The sequence below is a fragment of the Arachis hypogaea genome, chromosome 10 (genome assembly GCF_003086295.3).
Source record: "Arachis hypogaea cultivar Tifrunner chromosome 10, arahy.Tifrunner.gnm2.J5K5, whole genome shotgun sequence".
NCBI lineage: Eukaryota > Viridiplantae > Streptophyta > Magnoliopsida > Fabales > Fabaceae > Arachis > Arachis hypogaea.
The window spans coordinates 25334446-25348984 of record NC_092045.1 but is presented as its reverse complement, the minus strand read 5'-3'; positions in this window follow the sequence as shown (position 1 = coordinate 25348984).

Sequence of the window (14539 nt, the reverse complement as noted above, 5' to 3'; positions counted from 1 at the left end):
GGTGAATATCTCTTGGATTCCTGATTGCATGATGCATGGTTGATCGCCTGACAACCGAGTGCTCGTCTGACAAACGAGCCAACCATTTCGTGAGATCAGAGTCTTCGTGGTATAGGCTAGAAATGATGGCGGCATTCAAGAGAATCCGGAAGGTCTAACCTTGTCTGTGGTATTCTGAGTAGGATTCAATGACTGAATGACTGTGACGTGCTTCAAACTCCTAGCAGGCGGGGCGTTAGTGACAGACGCAAAAGAATCGATGGATTCTATTCCGGCCTGACCGAGAACCGACAGCTGAATTCCGCGTGCTGTGACAGAGCATATGCAATCGTTTTCACTGAGAGGATGGGAGGTAGCCATTGACAACGGTGAAACCCTACACAAGCTTGCCATGGAAAGGAGTAAGAATGATTGGATGAAGACTGTAGGAAAGCAGAGAGACGGAAGGGAAGGCATCTTCATGCGCTTATCTGAAGTTCCTACCAATGAATTACATAAGTACCTCTATCTTTATCTTATTGTTATTTTCGTTCATCATCATATCAATTGAGTTTGCCTGACTAAGATTTACAAGATGACCATAGCTTGCTTCATACTAACAATCTCCGTGGGATCGACCCTTACTCGCGTAAGGTTTATTACTTGGACGACCCAGTGCACTTGCTGGTTAGTTGTGCGAAGTTGTGTAATGCCATGGTATTGAACACCAAGTTTTTGGGGTTCATGACCGGGGATTATGAGAGTTGTGAAAAGTATTGTTCACAATTTCGCGCACCAATCAAAAACAAGATCTTCCCTCTTGTGCCATCCTGGCGTTAAACGCCCAGAATGGTGCACATTCTGGCGTTTAACGCCCAAAACTATACCCTTTTGGGCGTTAAACGCCCAACCAGGTACCCTGGCTGGCGTTTAAACGCCAGTCTGTCCTTCTTCACTGGGCGTTTTGAACGCCCAGCTTTTTCTGTGTAATTCCTCTGCTGTATGTTCTGAATCTCCAATTCTCTGTATTATTGACTTGAGAAGACACAAATTAAAAATATTTTTGGATTTTTAATAATAAGGAAAAATCAAAATGCAACAAGAATCAAATAACAATGCATGCAAGACACCAAACTTAGCAGTTTGTATACTACTGACACTAATGAGAATGCATATGAGACACTTAAACACTCAAGTCAAGAGAATTCAAAGATCAGAGTAAGAAATCATCAAGAACATCTTGAAGATCACTAAGACACATGAATGAATGCATGCAATTGACACCAAACTTAACATGAGACACTAGACTCAAACAAGAAATATTTTTGGATTTTTTTCGAAAATTAAGTGGAAAAAGAAAATAAAGGTATCAAAATTCTTAATGAGAATTCCAGGAATCATGCAATGTTAGTCTAAAGCTTCAGTCTAAAGAAATTAGACATGGCTGAACAAGCTTCAGCAGGTGATGAGCGGATAATTTATACGCTTTTTGGCATTATTTTTAGGTAGTTTTTAGTAAGTTCAAGCTACTTTTAGGGATATTTTCATTAGTTTTTATGTTAAATTCACATTTCTGGACTTTACTATGAGTTTGTGTGTTTTTCTGTGATTTCAGGTAAATTCTGGCTGAAATTGAGGGACTTGAGCAAAACTCTGAAAAAGGCTGACAAAAGGACTGCTGATGCTGTTGGAATCTGACCTCCCTACACTCGAAATGGATTTTCTGGAGCTACAGAACTCCAATTGGCGCGCTCTTAACAGCGTTGGAAAGTAGACATCTAGAGCTTTCCAGAAATATATAATAGTCCATACTTCATTCGGAAATTGACGACGTAACTTGGCGTTGAACGCCAAGTACATGCTGCTGTCTGGAGTTAAACGCAGAAAAACGTCATGATCCGGAGTTGAACGCCCAAAACACGTTATAACTTGGAGTTCAACTCCAAGAAAAGCCTCAGCTCGTGGATAGATCAAGCTCAGCCCAAACATACACCAAGTGGGCCCCGGAAGTGGATTTATGCATCAATTACTTACTCATGTAAACCCTAGTAGCTAGTCTAGTATAAATAGGATAAGTTACTATTGTATTAGACATCTTTGGTCTCAGTTTTGTTTTATTCTTCATCTTAGGAGGCTATTGATCACGTTTTGGGGGCTGGCCATTCAGCCATACCTGAACCTTTTACTTATGTATTTTCAACAGTGGAGTTTCTACACACCATAGATTAAGGGTGTGGAGCTCTGCTGTACCTCAAGTTTCAATACAATTATTATTACTTTCTATTCAATTCTCTTCTATTCTTATTCCAAGATATACGTTGCACAACACTTTGATGAATGTGATGATCCGTGACACTCATCATCATTCTCACCTATGAACGCGCGTGACTGACAACCACTTCCGTTCTACTCTAGGTCGGGCGCATATCTCTTAGATTCCCCAACAGAATCTTCGTGGTATAAGCTAGATAGATGGCGGTATTCATGAGGATCCGGAAAGTCTAAACCTTGTCTGTGGTATTCCGAGTAGGATTCTGGGATTGAATGACTGTGACGAGCTTCAAACTCCTGAAGGCTGGGCGTGATGACAAGCGCAAAAGAATCAAGGGATTCTATTCCAACCTGATTGAGAACCGACAGATGATTAGCCGTGCTGTGACAGAGCATAGGAACGTTTTCACTGAGAGGATGGGATGTAGCCATTGACAACGGTGATGCCCTACATACAGCTTGCCATGGAAAGGAATAGGAAGGATTGGAGGAATGTAATAGGAAAGTAGAGATTCAAGAGGAGCACAGCATCTCCATACACTTATCTGAAATTCCCATTATTAATTTACATAAGTATTTCTATCCCTTTTATTTTCTTTTTATTATTAATTTTCGAAACCCAAAACTATTTAATCCGCCTAACTGAGATTTACAAGGTGACCATAGCTTGCTTCATACCAACAATCTCTGTGGGATCGACCCTTACTCACGTAAGGTATTACTTGGATGACCCAGTACACTTGCTGGTTAAGTTGAACGGAATTGTGAACTATGGTATTGGCATCATGATTTTGGCGCCATTACCAGGGAATGAAAAGCAATGAATTTTGCAAAATGGAATAACAATTGAATCACAATTTCGTCCACCAAGTTTTTGGCGCCGTTGCCGGGGATTGTTCGAGTATGGACAACTGACGGTTCATCTTGTTGCTCAGATTAGGTAATTTTCTTTTCAAAAATCTTTTTCAAAATTTTTCTTTTCTTTTTCGTTTTTCCAAAAATATTTTCGAAAAAAATAAAATAAAAATCCAAAAAAATTAGAAAATCATAAAAATAAAAAATATTTTGTGTTTCTTGTTTGAGTCTTAAGTCAATTTTTAAGTTTGGTGTCAATTGCATGCTTTAAAAATTTTTCTTGCATTTTTCGAAAACTCCATGCATTCATAGTGTTCTTCATGATCTTCAAGTTGTTCTTGACAAGTCTTCTTGTTTGATCTTGATGATTTCTTGTTTTGTGTTGTTTGTTGTTTTTCATGTGCATCTTTGCATTCATATTTTCCATGCATTAAAGATTTCTAAGTTTGGTGTCTTGCATGTTTTCTTTGCATCAAAAATTTTTCAAAATTATGTTTTTGATGTTCATCATGATCTTCAAAGTGTTCTTGGTGTTCATCTTGACATTCATAGCATTCTTGCATGCATTCATTGTTTTGATCTAAAAATTTCATGCATTGAGTATTTTTGTTGTTTTTTCTCTCTCATAATTAAAAATTCAAAAATAAAAAAATATCTTTTCCTTATTTCCCTCCAAATTTTCGAAATTTTGGGTTGACTTGGTCAAAAAATTTTAAAATTAGTTGTTTCTCACAAGTCAAGTCAAAATTTCAATTTTAAAAATCTTATCTTTTCAAAATCTTTTTCAAAAATCATATCTTTTCCATTTTTTTTCTTATTTTCGAAATTTTTAAAATTATTTTTAAAAAAAATCGTTTTCTTATCTTTTATATCTAATTTTTGAAAATTAGCTAACAATTAATGTGATTGGTTCAAAAATTTGAAGTTTGTTACTTTCTTGTTAAGAAAGGTTCAATCTTTAAGTTCTAGAATCTTATCTTGTAGTTTCTTGTTAGTTAAGTAATTTTTAAAAAAAATTAAATCTTTTTCAAAACTAATTTCAATCATATCTTTTTAAAACCATATCTTTTAAAATCATATCTTTTTATCTTATCTTTTTCAAAAAATTTGATTTCAAAATATCTTATCTAACTTATTTTCTTATCTTTTTCAAATTTGATTTTTGGTTGTTTCTTATCTTTTTCAAAACCACCTAACTACCTTTCCCTCTCTAATTTTCGAAAATACCTCCCTCTTTTTCAAAAAATTCTTTTTGTTTTGAATTTTAATTTTAATCTCATCTTATCTTTGATTTTCGAAAATTAATAACCTCTTTTTCAAAAAAAAATTACTTTCGAAAATTTTCCTCTCTTTTCTTCTTCTATTTAATTATTTATTTACTAACACTTCTCTTCACCTCTCTTCATCTAAGAATCCGAACTTCTTATATCTCTTGTGTTTGGATTCTTCCCCTTTCTCCTTCTACTAACATAAAGGAATCTCTATACTGTGACATAGAGGATTCCTCTTTCTTTTCTTGTTTTCTTCTCTTTCATATGAGCAGGAATAGGGAAAAAGGCACTCTTGTTGAAATTGATCCAGAACCTGAAAGGACTCTGAAGAGAAAATTAAGAGAAGCTAAATTACAACAATCCAGAAATAACCTTTCAGAAATTTTCGAACAAGAGAAGGAGATGGCAGCCGAAAATAATAACAATAATGCAAGGAGAATGCTTGGTGACTTCACAAAGCCAACGTCCAAGTTTGATGGAAGAAGCATCTCCATTCCTGCCATTGGAGCCAATAACTTTGAGCTGAAACCTCAGCTAGTTGCCTTAATGCAACAAAACTGCAAGTTTTATGGACTTTCGTCTGAAGATCCTTATCAGTTTTTAACTGAGTTCTTGCAGATCTGTGAGACTGTAAAGACGAATGGAGTTGATCCTGAAGTCTACAGACTCATGCTTTTCCGTTTTGCTGTAAGAGACAGAGCTAGAATATGGTTGGATTCACAACCTAAGGATAGCTTAGACTCCTGGGATAAGCTGGTCACTACCTTCTTGGATAAATTCTTTCCTCCTCAAAAGCTGAGCAAGCTGAGAGTGGATGTTCAAACCTTTAAACAAAAAGATGGTAAATCCCTCTATGAAGCTTGGGAAAGATACAAGCAGCTGACCAAAAGATGTCCATCTGACATGTTTTCAGAATGGACCTTATTAGATATATTCTATTATGGTCTCTCTGAATTTTCGAAAATGTCATTGGACCATTCTGCAGGTGGATCTATTCACCTGAAGAAAACGCCTGAAGAGGCTCAAGAACTCATTGACATGGTTGCAAACAACCAGTTCATGTATACCTCTGAGAGGAATTCCGTGAATAATGGGATACCTCAGAAGAAAGGAGTTCTTGAAATAGATGCTCTGAATGCCATATTGGCTCAGAACAAGGTGTTGACTCAACAGGTCAACATGATCTCTCAAAATCTGAATGGATGGCAACATGCATCCAACAGTACTAGAGAGGCAGCTTCTGAAGAAGCTTATGATCCTGAGAACCCTGCCATGGCAGAAGTTAATTACATGGGTGAACCATATGGAAACACCTATAACCCATCATGGAGAAATCATCCAAATTTCTCCTGGAAGGATCAACAAAAACCTCAACAAGGCTTTAACAATGGTGGACGCAATAGGCTGAGCAATAGCAAGCCATATCCATCATCTTCTCAGCAACAGACAGAGAATTCTGAACAAAACACTTCTAATTTAGCCAATATAGTCTCTGATCTGTCAAAGGCAACTCTCAGTTTCATGAATGAAACAAGATCCTCCATCAGAAATCTGGAGGTACAAGTGGGCCAGCTGAGTAAGAAAGTTATTGAAACTCCTCCCAGTATTCTCCCAAGCAATACAGAAGAGAATCCAAAAGGAGAGTGCAAGGCCATTGATGTGATCAATGTGGCCAAATGCACAAGGGAGGAGGAGGACGAAAATCCTAGTGAGGAAGACCTCCTGGGACGTCCCTCAAGCAAGAAGGAGTTTCCTATTAAGGATCCAAAGGAATCTGAGGATCATATAGAGACCATAGAGATTCCATTAAATCTCCTTCTGCCATTCATGAGCTCTGAAGACTATTCATCCTCTGAAGAGGATGAAGATGTGACTGGAGAGCAAGTTGCTCAATATTTAGGAGCTATCATGAAGCTGAATGCCAAGTTGTTTGGTAATGAGACTTGGGAAAGTGAACCTCCCTTGCTCATTAGTGAACTAGATACCTGGATTCAGAAAACTCTACCTCAAAAGAAACAAGATCCTGGCAAGTTCTTAATACCTTGTACCATAGGTACCATGAGCTTTGAAAAAGCTCTATGTGATCTGGGGTCAGGGATAAATCTTATGCCACTCTCTATAATGGAGAAGCTGGGGATCATTGAGGTACAACCTGCCTTGTTCTCATTACAATTGGCAGACAAGTCCTTGAGACAAGCTTATGGAATAGTAGAGGACGTGTTAGTAAAGGTTGAAGGCCTTTACATCCCTGCTGATTTCATAATCTTAGACACTAGGAAGGAAGACGATGATTGCATCATCCTTGGAAGACCTTTCCTAGCCAAAGCAGGAGCTGTGATAGATGTCAATAGAGGTGAGTTAGTCCTTCAATTGAATGGGGACTACCTTGTGTTTAAGGCACATGGCCATCCCTCTATGACAAAAAAGAGTAAGCATGAAGAGCTTCTCTCAGTTCAGAGTCAAGAAGAGCCCACACAGTCAAACTCTAAGTTTGGTGTTGTGAGGCCACAACCAAACTCTAAGTTTGGTGTTAAGACCCCATATCCAAACTCTAAGTTTGGTGTTGGGACTACACTAACATTGACCTGATCACCTTGTGGCTCCATGAGAGTCACTGTCAAGCTATTGACATTAAAGAAGCGCTTGTTGGAGAGGCAACTCAATTTTAATTATCTAATTTTTATTTTATTGTTATTTAGTGTTTTATTAGGTACATGATCATGAGGAGTCACGAAAAAACAAAAAAAAATTAAAAACAGAGTCAAAAACAGAAGAAAAAAATTTTTTCACCCTGGAGGACGCACAGGCTGGCGTTCAACGCCAGTAAGGTGCATCTGGCCGGCGTTCAACGCCAGAACAGAGCACCATTCTGGCGCTGAACGCCAGAAACAAGCAACATTCTGGCGCTGAACGCCAGGAATGTGCCTAAAGAAGAAAAGCTGGCACTGAACGCCAGTAACAAGCATGAAACTGGCGTTCAACACCAGAAACATGCTTTACATGGGCGTTGAACGCCCAGAACGTACACCAATGGGCGTTTAAACGCCAGAATGGTGTACAAAGGCATTTTACATGCCTATTTGGTGCAGGGATGGAATTCCTTGACACCTCAGGATCCTGTGGACCCCACAGGATCACCTCAGGATCTGTGGACCCCACAGGATCCCCACCTACCATATTCCCTAATTACACTCTCCTAATCCTAATTACACTCTCCTACTCCCCATGTCACACTTCCCAACACTCCTCACCAATCACCTCAATTCCTCTTCCCAATTGCCCCATTCACCACTCACATCAACCCACTCTTCCCCATAAACCCCACCTACCTTCATAAAATTCAAATTCAATTTCCCACCCATTCCCACCTAACATGGCCGAACATACACCCCCCTCTCCCTATAAATACCCCTCCATTCTACTTCATTTTCACACAACACAAACCCCTTTTCTCCCCGTTAGCCGAACCTACATCTCTCCCTCTCTACCATATTTCTTCTTCTTCTTCTTCTCTTCTTTCTTCTCTTGCTCGAGGGTGAGCAATATTTTAAGTTTGGTGTGGTAAAAGCATAAGCTTTTTATTTTTCCATTACCATCAATGGCACCTAAGGCCGGAGTATCCTCTAGAAAAGGGAAAGGGAAGACAAAAGCTTCCACTTCCGAGTCATGGGAGATGGAAAGATTCATCTCCAAGAGCCATCAAGACCACTTCTATGATATTGTGGAAAAGAAGAAGGTGATCCCTGAGGTCCCTTTCAAGCTCAAGAAGAATGAGTATCCGGAGATCCGACATGAGATCCAAAGAAGAGGTTGGGAAGTCTTAACCAACCCCATGCAACAAGTCGGAATCCTAATGGTTCAAGAGTTCTATGCTAATGCATGGATCACTAGGAACCATGATCAAAGTATGAACCTGAGTCCAAAGAATTATCTCACAATGGTTCGGGGGAAATACTTAGATTTTAGTCCGGAAAATGTGAGGTTGGCGTTTCACTTGCCCATGATGCAAGGAGATGAACGCCCCTACACTAGAAGGGTCAACTTTAATCAACGGTTGGACCAAGTCCTAATGGACATATGTGTGGAAGGAGCCCAATGGAGAATAGACTCCAAAGGCAAGCCAGTTCAACTAAGAAGACTGGACCTCAAGCCTGTGGCTAGAGGATGGTTGGAGTTCATTCAACGCTCCATCATTCCTACAAGCAACCGATCTGAAGTTACTGTGGATCGGGCCATCATGATTCACAGCATCATGATTGGAGAGGAAGTAGAAGTTCATGAGGTCATCTCCAATGAACTCTACAAAATAGCCGACAAGCCCTCACCCATGGCACGGCTAGCCTTCCCTCACCTTATTTGCCATCTATGTTACTCAGCTGGAGTTATCATAGAAGGAGACATCCCCATTGAAGAGGATAAGCCCATCACTAAGAAAAAGATGGAGCAAGCAAGAGAAACCATGCACGGTTCTCAAGAGATGCATGAGGAAGCTCATCATCAAGAAATCCCTGAGATGCCTCAAGGGATGCACTTTCCTCCCAACAACTATTGGGAGCAACTCAACACCTCCTTAGAAGATTTGAGCCACAATGTGGAACAATTAAGGGTGGAACATCATGAGCACTCCATCATTCTCCAAGAAATAAGAGAAGATCAAAGAGCAATAAGGGAGGAGCAACAAAGGCAAGGAAGGGACATAGAAGAGCTTAAGGACATTGTTGGTCCTTCAAGAAGAAGACGCCACTAAAGGTGGATTCATTCCTTGTTCTTTATTTCTTTCTGTTTTCGGTTTTTAATGTTATGTTTATCTATGTTTTGTGCCTCTACTTCATGATCATTAGTATGTAACCATGCCTTAAAGCTATGAATAAATTCCATTAATCCTTCACCTCTCTTAAAAAAAATGTTTTAATTCAAAAGAACAAGAAGTATATGAATTTCGAATTTATCATTGAATTCAATTTAATTATATTGATGTGGTGACAATACTTTTTGTTTTCTGAATGAATGATTGAACAGTGCATATGTCTTTTGATATTGTTGTTTATGAGCGTTAAAATTGTTGGCTCTTGAAAGAATGATGAACAAAGAGAAATGTTATTGATGATCTGAAAAAAATCATGAAATTGATTCTTGAAGCAAGAAAAAGCAGTGAAAAAGGAAGCTTGCGAAAAAAAAAGTGGCGAAAAAAATAGAAAGAATAAAAGAAAAAGCCAATAGCCCTTAAAACCAAAAGGCAAGGGTAAAAAGGATCCAAGGCTTTGAGCATCAATGGATAGGAGGGCCCAAGGAAATAAAATCCAGGCCTAAGCGGCTAAATCAAGCTGTCCCTAACCATGTGCTTGTGTCATGAAGGTCCAAGTGAAAAGCTTGAGACTGAGTGGTTAAAGTCGTGATCCAAAGCAAAAAGAGTGTGCTTAAGAGCTCTGGACACCTCTAACTGGGGACTCTAGCAAAGCTGAGTCACAATCAGAAAAGGTTCACCCAGTCATGTGTCTGTGGCATTTGTGTATCTGGTGGTAATACTGGAAAACAAAATGCTTAGGGCCACGGCCAAGACTCATAAGTAGCTGTGTTCAAGAATCAACTTGCTTAACTAGGAAAGTCAATAACACTATCTAAACTCTGAATTTCCAGAGACGCCAATCACTCTGAACTTCAAAGGAAAAAGTGAGATGCCAAAACTGTTCAGAAGCAAAAAGCTACAAGTCCCGCTCATCTAATTATAATTAATATTCATTGATATTTTGAAATTTATAGTATATTCTCTTCTTTTTATCCTATTTGATTTTCATTTGCTTGGGGACAAGCAACAATTTAAGTTTGGTGTTGTGATGAGCGGATAATTTATACGCTTTTTGGCATTGTTTTTAGGTAGTTTTTAGTAAGTTCAAGCTACTTTTAGGGATATGTTCATTAGTTTTTATGTTAAATTCACATTTCTGGACTTTACTATGAGTTTGTGTGTTTTTCTGTGATTTCAGGTAAATTCTGGCTGAAATTGAGGGACTTGAGCAAAACTCTGAAAAAGGCTGACAAAAGGACTGCTGATGCTGTTGGAATCTGACCTCCCTACACTCGAAATGGATTTTCTGGAGCTACAGAACTCCAATTGGCGCGCTCTCAACGGCGTTGGAAAGTAGACATCTAGAGCTTTCCAGAAATATATAATAGTCCATACTTCATTCGGAAATTGATGACGTAACTTGGCGTTGAACGCCAAGTACATGCTGCTGTCTGGAGTTAAACGCAGAAAAACGTCATGATCCGGAGTTGAACGCCCAAAACACGTTATAACTTGGAGTTCAACTCCAAGAAAAGCCTCAGCTCGTGGATAGATCAAGCTCAGCCCAAACATACACCAAGTGGGCCCCGGAAGTGGATTTATGCATCAATTACTTACTCATGTAAACCCTAGTAGCTAGTCTAGTATAAATAGGATAAGTTACTATTGTATTAGACATCTTTGGTCTCAGTTTTGTTTTATTCTTCATCTTAGGAGGCTATTGATCACGTTTTGGGGGCTGGCCATTCGGCCATACCTGAACCTTTTACTTATGTATTTTCAACAGTGGAGTTTCTACACACCATAGATTAAGGGTGTGGAGCTCTGCTGTACCTCAAGTTTCAATACAATTATTATTACTTTCTATTCAATTCTCTTCTATTCTTATTCCAAGATATACGTTGCACAACACTTTGATGAATGTGATGATCCGTGACACTCATCATCATTCTCACCTATGAACGCGCGTGACTGACAACCACTTCCGTTCTACTCTAGGTCGGGCGCATATCTCTTAGATTCCCCAACAGAATCTTCGTGGTATAAGCTAGATAGATGGCGGCATTCATGAGGATTCGGAAAGTCTAAACCTTGTCTGTGGTATTCCGAGTAGGATTCTGGGATTGAATGACTGTGACGAGCTTCAAACTCCTGAAGGCTGGGCGTGATGACAAGCGCAAAAGAATCAAGGGATTTTTTTCCAACCTGATTGAGAACCGACAGATGATTAGCCGTGCTGTGACAGAGCATAGGAACGTTTTCACTGAGAGGATGGGATGTAGCCATTGACAACGGTGATGCCCTACATACAGCTTGCCATGGAAATGAATAGGAAGGATTGGAGGAATGTAATAGGAAAGTAGAGATTCAAGAGGAGCACAGCATCTCCATACACTTATCTGAAATTCCCATTATTAATTTACATAAGTATTTCTATCCCTTTTATTTTCTTTTTATTATTAATTTTCGAAACCCAAAACTATTTAATCCGCCTAACTGAGATTTACAAGGTGACCATAGCTTGCTTCATACCAACAATCTCTGTGGGATCGACCCTTACTCACGTAAGGTATTACTTGGATGACCCAGTACACTTGCTGGTTAAGTTGAACGGAATTGTGAACTATGGTATTGGCATCATGATTTTGGCGCCATTACCAGGGAATGAAAAGCAATGAATTTTGCAAAATGGAATAACAATTGAATCACAATTTCGTCCACCAGCAGGACATTGCATTCAAGAGCTAAATTGATGAAAATCAATCAGCTTTGGTGATGATAAGAACATCACCTTGAAACACTAGAATTCATTCTTAAGAACTCTGAAGAAGAATACCTAATCTAAGCAACAAGATGAACTGTCAGTTGTCCAAACTCAACAATCCCCGGCAACGGCGCCAAAAACTTGGTATGCAAAATTGTGATCACTACAACTTCGCACAACTAACCAGCAAGTGTACTGGGTCGTCCAAGTAATAAACCTTACGCGAGTAAGGGTCGATCCCACAGAGATTGTTGGTATGAAGCAAGCTATGGTCACCTTGTAAATCTTAGTCAGGCAAACTCAAATGGGTATGGGTGATAACGCATAAAACATGAAGATAAAGATAGAGATACTTATGTAATTCATTGGTAGGAATTTCAGATAAGCGTATGAAGATGCCTTCCCTTCCGTCTCTCTGCTTTCCTACTGTCTTCATCCAATCCTTCCTACTCCTTTCCATGGCAAGCTTAAGAAAGGGTTTCACCGTTGTCAGTGGCTACCTCCCATCCTCTCAGTGGAAATGTTCAACGCACCCTGTCACGGCACGGCTATCCATCTGTCGGTTCTCGATCAGGCCGGAATAGAATCCAATGATTCTTTTGCGTCTGTCACTAACGCCCCGCCCTCAGGAGTTTGAAGCACGTCACAGTCATTCAATCATTGAATCCTACTCAGAATACCACAGACAAGGTTAGACCTTCCGGATTCTCTTGAATGTCGCCATCAGTTCTAGCCTATACCACGAAGATTCCGGTTAAAGAATCCAAGAGATATTCACCCAGTCTAAGGTAGAACGGAGGTGGTTGTCAGTCACACTTTCATAGGTGAGAATGATGATGAGTGTCACGGATCATCACATTCATCAAGTTGAAGAACAGGTGATATCTTAGAACAAGAACAAGCGGAATTGAATAGAAGAACAATAGTAATTGCATTAATACTCGAGGTACAGCAGAGCTCCACACCTTAATCTATGGTGTGTAGAAACTCCACCGTTGAAAATACATAAGTGATAGTGTGATCATTGGTTTCGGCCCCAAAGAGGGAACCAGAAGAACCAAGATCTGATCTAAGAACTAGATGTCCAAAGATGAAAATACAAGAGTAAAAGGTCCTACTTATAGAGAACTAGTAGCCTAGGGTGTACAGAGATGAGTAAATGACATAAAAATCCACTTCCGGGCCCACTTGGTGTGTGCTTGGGCTGAGCATTGAAGCATTTTCGTATAGAGACTCTTCTTGGAGTTAAACGCCAGCTTTTATGCCAGTTTGGGCGTTTAACTCCCATTTTGGTGCCAGTTCCGGCGTTTAACGCTGGGATTTCTGAGGGTGACTTTGAACGCCGGTTTGGGCCATCAAATCTTGAGCAAAGTTTGGACTATTATATATTTCTGGAAAGCCCAGGATGTCTACTTTCCAACGCCGTTGAGAGCGCGCCAATTGGGCTTTTGTAGCTCCAGAAAATCCACTTCGAGTGCAGGGAGGTCAGAATCCAACAGCATCTGCAGTCCTTTTTAGTCTCTGAATCAGATTTTTGCTCAGGTCCCTCAATTTCAGCCAGAAAATACCTGAAATCACAGAAAAATACACAAACTCATAGTAAAGTCCAGAAAAGTGAATTTTAACTAAAAACTAATAAAAATATACTAAAAACTAACTAGATCATATTAAAAACATACTAAAAACAATGCCAAAAAGCGTACAAATTATCCGCTCATCATCACCATACCAACTAGTATTTGGCAAGGCTTGCCACTTGCCAGATGAACTAGAGCATAGAGCCTTCTGGGCTCTAAAACTACTGAATTTTGATGAGCAAGCTGCTGGAGAAAAGAGGCTGAGGTAACTCAACGAGCTGGAAGAATTTAGGAACCAAGCATATAAAAATGCAAAGATCTACAAAGAGAACACAAAAATATGGCATGATCAAAAGATAGCAAAGAGAGAGTTCACTGAAGGACAAAAGGTGTTATTGTACAATTCTAGACTTAGGTTCTTCCCTGAGAAGCTTAAGTCTAGATGGTCTGGACCCTTCACCATCATCAAAGTGTACCCCTATGGTCAAGTGGAGCTCATGGAGGACAAAAAACAGAGAACCTTCACTGCAAATGGCCATAGACTTAAGCATTACCTGGGGGACTCACTGGATGAAAGAAGAGTGAGCTATCACCTCAACTGAAAAAGGAAGAACGTCAAGCTAGTGACGATAAAGAAGCGCTGGTTGGGAGGTAACCCAACACTTTATATCCTTTTGATTTATTGTTTTATTAGAAGTAGATTATAAATATTAGCTTAGGAAGTTAATTTCAATTTTGATAGTTAAGATAGCTTTGTGAGTTAAATTGTGTGCTATTTTTGGAAGTGCAGCTGGATGAAAGCATTTACTAATGATGATGAGTGATTGGGCTAAGAACTAGTTAAAAAGCTAAGTTTGGTGTGGCCACTCACCAACTTGATCTAGGTTTACAATCATTTGGATAAATTAAATTTTTTTAGGAGTAAGCCCAGAGATTAAGTTTGGTGTGGCCACTACCATATGAGAATCAATCAGCAAGCCCAATACCACTCAATGTGGAAGCATTTAATACATTGGTGGAGGCTTGAATAAGAATT